Here is a 12,250-nt window from a genome sequence, read left to right as displayed (position 1 = left end):
TGACTTCAATTGCCATTCTTATATCAAGGATTTGTATTCAGCTATCAAGCAGTAGCTTGAGTCTGAGCTACTACTGGTGTCAAGACGGAAGGCGAGCCCTCTCTTGCTTGGGGGGAGCATCTCTGGGGTATTTTCAGTGTCTGCTCCTGATAAGGTCACCCCTTCCTGAGCAGAAGCACTTTTTATACCCAGCCTCCAGCCAGACAACCTTTGGATTAGAACCTCAGTCTGTAACAAATCCTTGTGCTTGCAGCTATATCAGTGGTTCTCAGCTGGGGCGATGGTGCTCCCCCAGTGTCTGGAGACATTTTTCATGGTCAAAAATAGCAGGTGGGGAATGGGAGGTTGCTACCGGTCTTTAATAAAAGAGGGTAAGGATGCTGCAAAAACAGCAGGACTGAGGTGAGGCAAGTGAAGCACCTAGGATACACGATTTAAGGAGGCACTCTCAGAGTCATGCAAATGATGGACCAATACTTGCAGGTCCCTGAAAGCAAGTGCCTCCTTAAACTGAGTGCCCCAGATGTCCCACTTCCTGCACCCCAGTCCCTGGCCTGCCATAAATAGTAGGCTGTCTTGACAGTCTCCAGCAACACAGAGTTGCTGTAGAGCCCAGGGTAAGAAACCTGAACTACATCAAGGTATCAATTGCCTGAACAATACTGAATAGGGTTACACCTTTCAGAGATAGTGCCTTTGACTCCTGGCTGCTTCTGCAGGTGGCCAGTTACATCAGCTCATTGCTTTTCTTTCTCTTCAACCAGTTTCCCATCAATCAGTTCAATTCAGTTGCTCAGTCGTGTCTGACTCTTTGCAACCCCATGAATGGCAGCACGCCAGGCCTCCCTGTCCATCACCAACTCCCAGAGTTCACCCAAACCCATGTCCATCAAGTCGGTGATGCCATCCAACCATCTCATCCTCTGTCGTCCCCTCCTCCTCCTGCCCTCAATCTTTCCCAGCATCAGGGTCTTTTTCAATGAGTCAGCTCTTCGCATCAGGTGGCCACAGTATTGGAGTTTCAGCTTTAACATCAGTCCTTCCAATGAACACCCAGGACTGATCTCCTTTAGGATGGACTGGTTGGATCTCCTTGCAGTCCAAGGGACTCTCAAGAGTCTTCTCCAACACCACAGTTTAAAAGCATCAATTCTTCGGCTCTCAGCTTTCTTCACAGTCCAACTCTCACATCCATACATGACCACTGGAAAAACCATAGCCTTGACTAGACGGACCTTTGTTGACAAAGTAATGTCTCTGCTTTTGAATACGCTATCTAGGTTGGTCATAACTTTCCCTCCAGGGAGTAAGTGTCTTTTAATTTCATGGCTGCAATCACCATCTGCAGTGATTTTGGAGCCCCCAAAAATAAAGTCTGACACTGTTTCCACTGTTTCCCCATCTATTGTCCATGAAGTGATGGGACTGGATGCCATGATCTTCGTTTTCTGAATGTTGAGCTTTAAGCCAACATTTTTACTCTTCTCTTTCCCTTTGATCAAGAGGATTTTTAGTTCTTCTTCACTTTCTGCCATAAGGGTGGTGTCATCTGCACATCTGAGGTTATTGATATTTCTCCTGGCAATCTTGATTCCAGCTTGTGCTTCATCCAGCCCAGCATTTCTCATGATGTACTCTGCATAGAAGCTAAATAAACAGGGTGACAATATACAGCCTTGACGTACTCCTTTTCCTATTTGGAACCCGTCTGTTGTTCCATGTCCAGTTCTAACTGTTGCTTCCTGACCTGCATACAGGTTTCTCAAGAGGCAGGTCAGGTGGTCTGGTATTCCCATCTCTTTCAGAATTGTCCACAGTTTATTGTGATCCACACAGTCAAAGGCTTTGTCATAGTCAATAAAGCAGAAATAGATGTTTTTCTGGAACTCTCTTGCTTTTTCCATGATCCAGCAGATGTTGGCAATTTGATCTCTGGTTCCTCTGCCTTTTCTAAAACCAGCTTGAATATCTGGAAGTTCACCGTTCACGTATTGCTGAAGCCTGGCTTGGAGAATTTTGAGCATTACTTTACTAGTGTGTGAGATGAGTGCAATTGTGCGGTAGTTTGAGCATTCTTTGGCATTGCCTTTCTTTGGGATTGGAATGAAAACTGACCTTTTCCAGTCCTGTGGCCACTGCTGAGTTTTCCAAATTTGCTGGCATACTGAGTGCAGCACTTTCACAGCATCATCTTTCAGGATTTGAAATAGCTCAACTGGTATTCTATCACCTCCACTAGCTTTGTTCATAGTGATGATTCCAAAGGCCCACTTGACTTCACATTCCAGGATGTCTGGCTCTAGGTGAGTGATCACACCATCGTGATTATCTGGGTCATGATGATCTTTTCTGTACAGTTCTTCTGTGTATTCTTGCCACCTCTTCTTAATATCTTCCTATCATTAGACAAGTTGTATACAGAGCTTTTGAGAGAACCTAGGTCTTCCAGGGCAACAGCTCTTAAATTTTGGCTTGCATCAGAATCATCTAGAGCTTGTTAAACCGCAGACCTCTGGGCCCCACCCGAATGTCTCTGATTCAGTAAGTCTGGGGCAGGGCCACCTGGAAATGTCATTTTGCATGTGCTCCCAGGTGATACTGTTATTTCTGGTCCATTGACCACATTTTGAGGACCATTATTCTAGGGCCTGGCTATACAGAGTGGTCCAGGGACCTGGGAGTATCTGACCACCTGGGAGAAATTCAGATACTCCAGCCCTCCCCTGTTGAGCTGCTATGGGTAAAAATCTGAATTTGCAAGTTAACAGTTCCCTAGGTGATTCAAGTGCACATTAAACTCTGAGGTGCTGGCCTCAGAAGCAGTGGTTCTCCATTCTGGCTGTGCATTAGAACAACCAGAGGAAGCTCTTTGACTCACTGAGTGAAGAACCTTTATTCACTATTCTTCATGGGAGCGGCAGTTTTGAATCACTGGGTGCGGGGGTGGTGGGGGGTGGGGATGGGAGAGGTGAGACCCAGTGTACACTTGAATTGTCAGGGCGCCCACTAAACCACCAGGCTGCAGTCTAAGGTGGACGGATAGGTCCAGGACCAGTGCAAGGATGGGTTTCACTGAGAAGTTTCCCTGTGACCCGCCCTGCCCTGCTCTCCAACTTCACCTCCTTTCACTCTCTCTCCTACTTGCTCTGGAGAAGGCAATGGCACCCTGCTCCAGTACTCTTGCCTGGAAAATCCCATGGATGGAGGAACCTGGTAGGCTGCAGTCCATGGGGTCGCTAAGAGTCAGACACAACCGAGCAATTTCACTTTCACCTATTTGCTCAGCCAAACATCCGGCCACTGCCCCTCCCCTATTTCTGTTCTTCCACCCTTCTGAGCTCCCTCATCTCAGGACATTCCTACTTCAGGCTTCCCTTCCTGGACAGACTTCCCCAGAGTCCCCTCCCACCAATCACAGACAGCTCCTGCCTCCACTCTTTCTCTCCCACTGCCCTGTCTGATTTTCAAGGACTTGTTACTCTTACTAGGTGAAATCATCTATTGATTACATGTTTATCATCTGCCTCCTCCACCAGAGCAAGACAGAACTGCTTCAGAGAGTAGGTGCTCAGTAAGTATTTGTGGGATAAACAAAATAGTTTGGTCACAGTTTTCAGGCTCAGAGTTCAAATGCCTTTTATAAGAGAGGTAATCTTTGAAGTTCCTGGGTAGGAAGTTTGGGAAAAGAAGAGAGCTGAGGCAGGCAAAGCATGGAAGCTGCAGGGGAAAGAGAGGGCATAACCAAAATGCCCTGTTGTTGGTGAGATCAGAAGGAACCATGAAAAACAGAAACACCTAATCTGGATGTTTACCTTGTGAGGGATGTGTTGGAAATCCGTTACTCCTTCTCTCTGACAAAGTTTTCAGTAGAGTCTACATCACCCAATAACAACTTTGGAGGGGAGAGGATTATTATGTTATTGTTGTTCAGCTGTTAAGGACAATTTGGGGGAAACTGAAAATGATTCTGAATTCTGCTTAAGGATCGTCACAGGGCTAAGAATGGAGGGACAGTTTTCAGGAACTGAGAACAAAGACCAAGGAGAGCTAGTAACTGGGCCACTTCTCAAATACAAAGCTCTGCCCTTTCTCCCATGACAGGTAAATGCGACCCTCTGGAGGAGGAGCCCAAGAACGTGTTTAACTTAAAGTTATAACACTTTAACCACACATCTCTCAGGGTATAGCTTCCAGGCCCACCTGGGTATGGAGAGTGAGCAGAGAGAGACTGGTGAGCCCATGTGGCTATGTTTTTAAAGAATGGTGGGGTGGAGAGAAGGGTAGAAATTCTGAAGGTGGGAAATATTGGGCTGATTGTCAGGAGGGACAAAACGGTAGATTTTAATTGAGTCTTTGGTGTTATTATATGGTGGTTAAGAGCCCACACTTTGCAGTCAGATGACCTGGGTTTGAATTCTGGCAACATTATCAATGAGCTGTGTGATCTTGGGCAAATAGCAGAAATTCTTGAAGTACCAGTTTCCCCACCGGAAAATGGAGATAATAATAGTACTCACCTCATGCTAGTGTGAAAACCAGAGGAGATAATCCATGTAAAGCTCCTAAAACAGTGTCTGGAACATGCTCAAGTCTACCTATGACTGTATTATTGTTGTTTTGTAGTTGTTTACTGCTGCCATTGCTGTGGTCACAGTTGTTGAAGAAAATACTAAAATGAATTACTAAAGGAATGATTCATAGAGACTTAGAAGAAGAAGCAAAGGCCACCAGCAAGGGTAGCATTCACCATACTTAACCGCAGTTTCAGCACAGACTCTTTCCATTCAGAGTAGACACTGGCCAGAAGCAATGACATGGGTTCACTAACAACAAGCCAGCCTGACATCATTGCTTGATTTGCCAGGGCGACTTAGCTCAGAGGGATCAGGGTGACCTGTTGCATCTGGATTCAGCAAGTCACTGACGAACACTTCAGCATATCGCCATGGACAAGATGGGGCCGTCTACTTGATGTGGGAATGATGGAGCCAGTTATGACTGACTGGCTGATGCCTACCTGGCAGGAGACCTGGCAGCCTACTGTGGCTGTCTCCTATCCCTTTCAAAATTTTAATCAATGGTTTGGCATGGGTATTTTGCAACTCTATTTTTGGCAGCATTATTTTTCATCTTATGTATCATTAAGAGAAAGCCCTGGATACAATACAGATGAAAGGAGAGTTGCTCTGATGAAAGGGTCAGATGACAATGGGGAGGATGCCTTCATCTCCTGAAGGAGCTGTGGAAGCTTTACAGCTCTGTGGTTTGAAAACTGAGCTAGAAGGAGCTATAGAAGCCACACTTGACAGATTTGCAGGTAAGAACACTGAAGAGCAGTGATTCCTCTGCCTGAGAGTGCTGGGTTCCCAAGGCATAGGAGACAATATAATGAATTGCCCAAGAACTTGGCCTTTAAATACAGCAAATATGGATGTGACTCTGAGCAAGTTACCCAAGCCAAGTCACAAATTCTTCAACTATAAAATGAGAGTAATTGTGTCTACCTCATAGGGTTATTTGTGAGATTCAAGTGGGAAAATGGCCATAAGAACTTTTGACATATTATTCTTTTTAATATTATTATTATCATTAATTATCTTTACTTGATGAAACCAAATTCAGCAAAAATGACATTTAACAGGGTAAAAATAAAATCTTATATTTGAATCCTACAAAGATATGCAGAAACACAGAGATGGAGTTCATTAGAAGTTCATGTAGGAAAAAAACACACAGGTATTTTCGTTGCCAATTAAACTCAACATAAAAGTCAGTCAAAAGTCAGCTTGCTCAATATGGCAGGAACAACAGGAAAAGAGCACATAAACTGTAGAATTTAGAACATTTCCATCTTCCTTGTCCCTAGTCAGTTCACCCCTCCCATGCTAAGAGTCACACTCTCTCAGGGAAATAAAGGAATCGGACTTTTCAGAGAAGGCTGGTAAAGTCTCTATACACAAATCACAATGTTTGAGGATAGTTGGAGGATTTAGGATATTTACGTTGAAGAAGAGAAACCTCAGAGGAGGGTTAACAGGGGAGAGGCTCTCAGGTATCTGAGTAGGGCTCAGGGATTTAATAATGACTCGAAGGGAGAACTAGATGGTGGAAGCCTCAGAGAGATAGATTTCAGCTCCATATAATGAAACACTTACCAGGAACAAAGATGTTTGTCCAGCAAAACAATGAACTGCCTGGGAGGTACCAAATTCCCTGTCATGTGCTGTATGAGTGACTTGGCGGGCTATATTACAGAAGGAACTCATGGGTGGTTAGTCTGGATACTTTTTTAAAGCCCTTTCAACCTTGAAAACTGTTTCGCTAATGAATTTTGAAATGCTGAGTAATGACTTTATCTTAAGGGTGGAGACAAAGATAGGATCTCTTTATTGGAAACATCTGTTAATATGAAGCCTGGACCAGTACTCAGGCTGGAAGTGGGCTTGCCCAACTGTTGAGGGAAAAAGGCATTTTCCAGCTCTTTTGATTGTCTTAAAGTACAAATTTGAGAAAAATAGAAAGAGAAAGAGCAAGAAAAAAAGGAAGGAAGAGAAGGAAGAGGGAGGGAGAAGGGGAGATATCTGTCAAAATACATTCATTTGATCTGAATAGACATCTCAAATAAGATATTTAAATAGCCAATTAGCATATGGAAAGATGCTCAACATCATTATTCATCAGGAAATGAAAAGCCAAACTACAGTAAGATACCACTTCATACCCACTAGAATGGCTATGTCAAAAAGATAAACAATATCAAGTGTTAGGTAGGATGTGGAGAAACTGGAATCCATACATTGCTGGTGGGGATGTAAAATGGTGCTGCAGCTTTAGGGGAGAAAGCAATGGCACCCCACTCCAGTACTCTTGCCTGGAAAATCCCATGGACGGATGGAGGAGCCTGGTAGGCTGCAGTCTATGGAGTTGCTGAGAGTTGGACATGACTCAGTGACTTCACTTTCACTTTTCACTTTCATGCATTGGAGAAGAAAATGGCAACCCATTCCAGTGTTCTTGCCTGGAGAATCCCAGGGATGGGGGAGCCTGGTTGGCTGCCATCTATGGGGTCACACAGTCGGACATGACTGAAGCGACTTAGCAGCAGGAGCTTTAGAAAACAGTTTGGCAGTTCCTCAAATGTTATGGTAAGAGCCAGCAATTCTATTTCTAGGTGTATACTCAAGAGAAACAAAAACACATGTTCATGCAAAAGCTTGTACATGAATGTTCCTAGTAGCGTTATTAATAATAACCAAAAAATGAAAACAACTTAAATGTCCACCAACTGATGAATGGATAAACATAATGTGGTTATGAAAGCTGAGCACCGAAGATTTGATGCTTTTGAACTGCGGTGTTGGAGAAGACTCTTGAGAGTCCCTTGGACTGCAAGGAGATCTAACCAGTCCTTCCTAAAGGAGATCAGTCCTTGGTGTTCTTTGGAAGGACTGATGCTAAAGCTGAAACTCCAATACTTTGGCCACCTCATGCGAAGAGTTGACTCATTGGAAAAGACTCTGATGCTGGGAGGGATTGGGGGCAGGAGGAGAAGACGACAGAAGATGAGATGGCTGGATGGCATCACCGACTCGATGGACATGAGTTTGGGTGAACTCCAGGAGTTAGTGATGGACAGGGAGGCCTAGCGTGCTGCAATTCATGGGGTCGCAAAGAGTTGGACACGACTGAGTGACTGAAGTGAAGTAAGTGAAGGGACTGGGGGAAAAGGAAAAATTAGATAGCGACTGCTAACAGTATGGGGTTCCTTTTGGGGATGATAAAATACTCTAAAATTGATTGTGGTGATGGCTGTACAACTGAACATACTAAAAACATTAAATTGTACACTTTAATTAGGTGAATTGTATGGCATGTGAATTATATCTCAATAAAGCTGTTATATAGATATACATATTATATATGTAATGTGAGTGTACATATATATATATACCCATTTTGAAATTCTACAGAACTATTAACTATTAACTGGAATAGTCCAACTAAACCTTAAGCACTTAGAAATATTTACACCAAGTATAAAAAGAATGGGAAATGTCCATTAATAAAAGAAAAACTCTTCTAAATGAAATAAACACATATAAAGAAAAAGATGGATTATCCCCTAATTAAAAACTAGAAAAGGAAAATATGAATAGCACAGTAAAAAAAAAAAACTGGGTAAGGACAGTGTTTAAGAGAAGCATAAATGAACAGTAAACTCAGAAATGTGTCAAACTCATTAACAGCTAAAGAAATGCCAATGGAAGCATTTATTGGTCTAGTATTTTTGGAGAGCAAATTGGAAACATGCTAAAAGAATCTCAAAAATACTAATCCCTGTTGATAATTTTACATTTAGAATATAATAAGGAAATAATCAAAGAATATATGCAAACATACTATTATGGCATCATTTACAATGGAAAAAATTGTGAAACACCAAATGTATGACAATAAGAAAATAGTTACATACCTTATGGCACTTCCATATGTTGAAATACCATGCAACCATTTAAATTTTGTTTTTGAAGAAGAATATATTATATTAGAAAATGCTTACAATTGTGAAAAAAACACCCACTGCAAATAGAGTGGGATACCAATTTTGTGGGGAAAAATAGCTACACTACAGAAAAAATATACCAAGCATGGAAGGGACTACCAATGTTTTCTATTGTTTGCTAGAAACTTCTCTGATCATTCTAAAAGGTCTACAGTGAACATGTGTTCCTTTTTTGTATTTCTTTTCTTTTGGTGACATCACACGTGGGCTCTTAGTTCTCTCACCAGAGATCAAACCCACACCTTCTGCACTGGAAGCTCAGTCCGGACCACAAGAGAAGTCCCTTTGTATTTTTTAAAAATCGTAATAAAGATAAGCATTTAATTTAAAAAATTTGGAACATCAGGCAAATCATTTTAATTCTCACTTAAGAGCAAGGTCTGTCTCGAACATTAGAGGCAATTGATAGCAAATTTTTATTTCCAAAAGTTAAGCACTATAGATTCACATTTTATTGTTCAAATATAAGAAGAATCAGGGAAATCATATGTAATAAATACTTTCTAGTTTTGATGAAAATCTTAATGATGGAAAGAAACAGTGAATGGTGGGAGTGTAACTATTGTTCCTGCTGAAAGGCTGCCCTGATTTTTTCATGGTTTCTAGAAACATCTTCCTTTTTGAAAGCCTAATTATTCAGCATGTACATGTATTGAGAACTAAAGTCATCAGTGTCTCAAAAAAAGTTAGAAGTGTTTATTCAACTGTATACAAATCTTCTGTCCCCATCCCTGTTTAAAATCTAAAGCTGCATAATCAACAGTGGATTCCGGGTACCAGCTCGAATGTCAGTCAAAACTCCATTGACATATGGTCAGTCAGGGCTGCTTGTTTATTTTGAAATAAACTCATGAAGGAAAAGCAGCATTCAGCCTATGAAGCTATAAGAGTTAAAGCTTCCCTCCAACAGCCAGAGAGAAGTTTTGATATCTCATAGGATAAATAAGAAAATCCTTTAAGGTGAAAAATGCTTTAGAACAACTGATTTCCCAAATATGAATCTAGTATGAATGAGTCTTTTCCCTTCTACATTCTATTTGTAGACTCTTCAGATGAATACATAGATATATAAATAACACATTTATAAAAACACCAGGCCAACATATTGTAGTTCCAGAACTATTTTTGTTAAGCTGAAGGTCACTACCTGTATGTATGGTTTTAGGCAGATCTCTTAACTTTTCTGAGCCTGAATTTCCATGGTTTCAATATGAGGATGCTTTTAAATTTTAAAATTATGTAATTCAGTGAAGCCACCACTTTTATTCATACACATACACACAAATACATGCACACCTCACTTGAATATATAAATATATAACATTTTAAGTAATTAATTTAAAGTCAGTCTCATTTATAACAAAGATCTTCTCTGAAGATAAAAGCCAACTGGCTCAACCAATGACTGTGAACAATTGTCCCCTTCCCTCCCCAGCTTCCAAGCATCTTCTCATACCACATAACACAGTGTCTGAAAGTCTACCTTCAGAGATTTATTATATAGGCGTAAGTCTGATTCATTCGTTGTCACATGTTGCATGGTGAATGAAGGCTGGGAGCATGTGCTCTGGGTTCAGATCCTAAATTCTACTTCTTCATGTGACCTTGGGCAGGCTATTTAAACATTCTTCAGTTTCTCATTCATAAAATGGGGTGAATATCTGTACCTTTCTCAGGGGGTTATCATAAGAATTATGTCATAAGAATTCTGACATATGTAAATTCCCTATATATGGTCATTATTTCTTCTGGTGGGAGAATTTCAGAGCCATGTGAGCATCTCAGGGCAAGATGTGAAAAGCCCCCAGGATGGAAACGGAGGTGGAACAAAGCTGCCATTACATCATATGCCAGAAACATTTGCTTGAGACTTAAGTGTACTCTTTTGAGATTGACATATTTTGGGATGAAGGTTTAATGTGGTTTTTTTTAATTTCATGAACAGAAGATGCAGGAGACTCAGGTTTGATTCCTGGGTCGGGAACATCCTCTGGAGAAGGAAATGGCAACCTACTCCAGTATTCTTGCCAGGAAAATTCCAAGGATAGAGGAGTCTGGTGGGGTACAGTCCATGGAGGGGGTCACAGAGTCAGACAGCCATACACCTTTGACATGTCACCAAGAGTGAGCACAATCAGGACACCTGGCCATCTTAAATGTGATCCACTAATATAATGTTTTACAAATGTATGCATTTATAAAGAGGATTTTTTAAAAAATATATGAATTGTGCACTTCCCTGATGTGAAAGTAAGATTATGGCTAAGCTACGGTTTTCCTCCCTTTCCCACTCTTGTTATAGCCACAAGTGGAAGCATGGTTTGTGAATTAGGGAGGCAGTTGGTCTCCCCCACCTGTAGGGTAAAGGGTGGATAAGGAGCAGTGTGCACAGGTGCGTGGATACAGGCAAGGGTGTCATGGAATCATGGGAGGGTGGGGTAGGGCCATTGACGCCTCACTCTATTCCATTAGCCTGCCTCCCTGCCCCCAGCACCTCAGAAGCTTGCCTTGGCATGCTGAGGCTGGGCTCGGGGAGGTAAGGGAGGTGAGTCAGTATCAGATCAGAGAAGCAGGGCGACAGTGGTGGGTACTAGCAGAGTGGGGAACGGGCACACATCCTTTCTCTGTTTCTCTGAATGAGCACATTCATTCATTGTCCCAGGCTTCTATCTCAAATTCCTCTGCTTCGCTTCCCTGTGGGATAGTTTCTCCACCTCTGTATGAGATACAAAAACAGGGGTGGGTCTCAAATAGTTGAAATTCTTTTCTCTTTGCCACTGCTTTTGCTCTCCTCCATTTGAACAAAAGGGTGCAGAGTTTGGATGAAGACCAACAGGGTTATAAAGAATTTTATCTTTGGATAAAGCTTTCAATAGCTGCTTTCTGTGTCCTGAGAGTGCAGAGTTGCCTTGTGAGTAAGTAAAAGGCACTTATCAACCCAAACAAATATTTTCCCAGGTTTCCCTTCCCCATGAAGCCACACTGGATTCTAAAATAAAAACTGTCAGCATAAATTCTTGCTTATCCAGCATACTCCTGCCCCTCCAAGGCAGAAGGAATTCTGAAGTTAGGAAGGAAGGAGATAAGGTTGAATGACTAAGTGTGAGACACGATGGAGGGGAGGACTCTCCCTTCATCTCTGTGGAACATTTCCTTGTCTTTGGCCCCACGCTGGGTCTGTACTGAGCCTGCTCTGGCTGCAGAACTGGTAGAAGGAATCCATACTGAGTAGGCCCAGGGTCTCCTGGCCTGTCCCCAAATCCCAATTTAGCCTTGCATCACCTGTAGCCTGGTCTGTCTGGCTTTAGTGGAAAATATCATAGACTCTGGCTTCCCTGGGGGCTCCGTGGTGAAGTGCCAATGCTGGAGACACAGGTTTGATCAGTCTGGGAAGATCCCCTGGAGAAGGAAATGGCAACCCACTCCAGTATTCTTGCCTGGAGAACCCCATAGCCAGAGGAACCAGGTATGGTACCGTCGATGAGGTTGTAAAAGAGTTCGACACATATAACTGAGCAGCTGAACAGCAACAACAATCAGAGGAGGTGGAACCGTATTGCTTGGGGTCTAATTCCCGTCTCTACCACTTTATAGCTGTGCAACCTTAAGCAAGTCACTTAACCTCTTTGTGCCACAGTTTTGTCATCTATAAAATAGAGTTTATAATAGTAACTACCTCAGGGGGCT

The 12,250-nt window shown here is 42.3% G+C and overlaps 1 protein-coding gene across 4 annotated transcripts in view; it reads right to left on the bottom strand.

Moving 5' to 3' along the window:
• RIPOR2 (RHO family interacting cell polarization regulator 2) overlaps positions 1-12,250 on the bottom strand; it is a 217,509-nt gene that overhangs the window by 144,374 nt on the left and 60,885 nt on the right. The gene's annotated exons all lie outside the window — the stretch shown is intronic.

The sequence above is a fragment of the Ovis aries genome, chromosome 20 (assembly GCF_016772045.2).
Source record: "Ovis aries strain OAR_USU_Benz2616 breed Rambouillet chromosome 20, ARS-UI_Ramb_v3.0, whole genome shotgun sequence".
NCBI classification, from domain to species: domain Eukaryota; kingdom Metazoa; phylum Chordata; class Mammalia; order Artiodactyla; family Bovidae; genus Ovis; species Ovis aries.
Note: the sequence above shows the minus strand (reverse complement) of the source record. Positions and strands in the feature narration are given on the sequence as shown.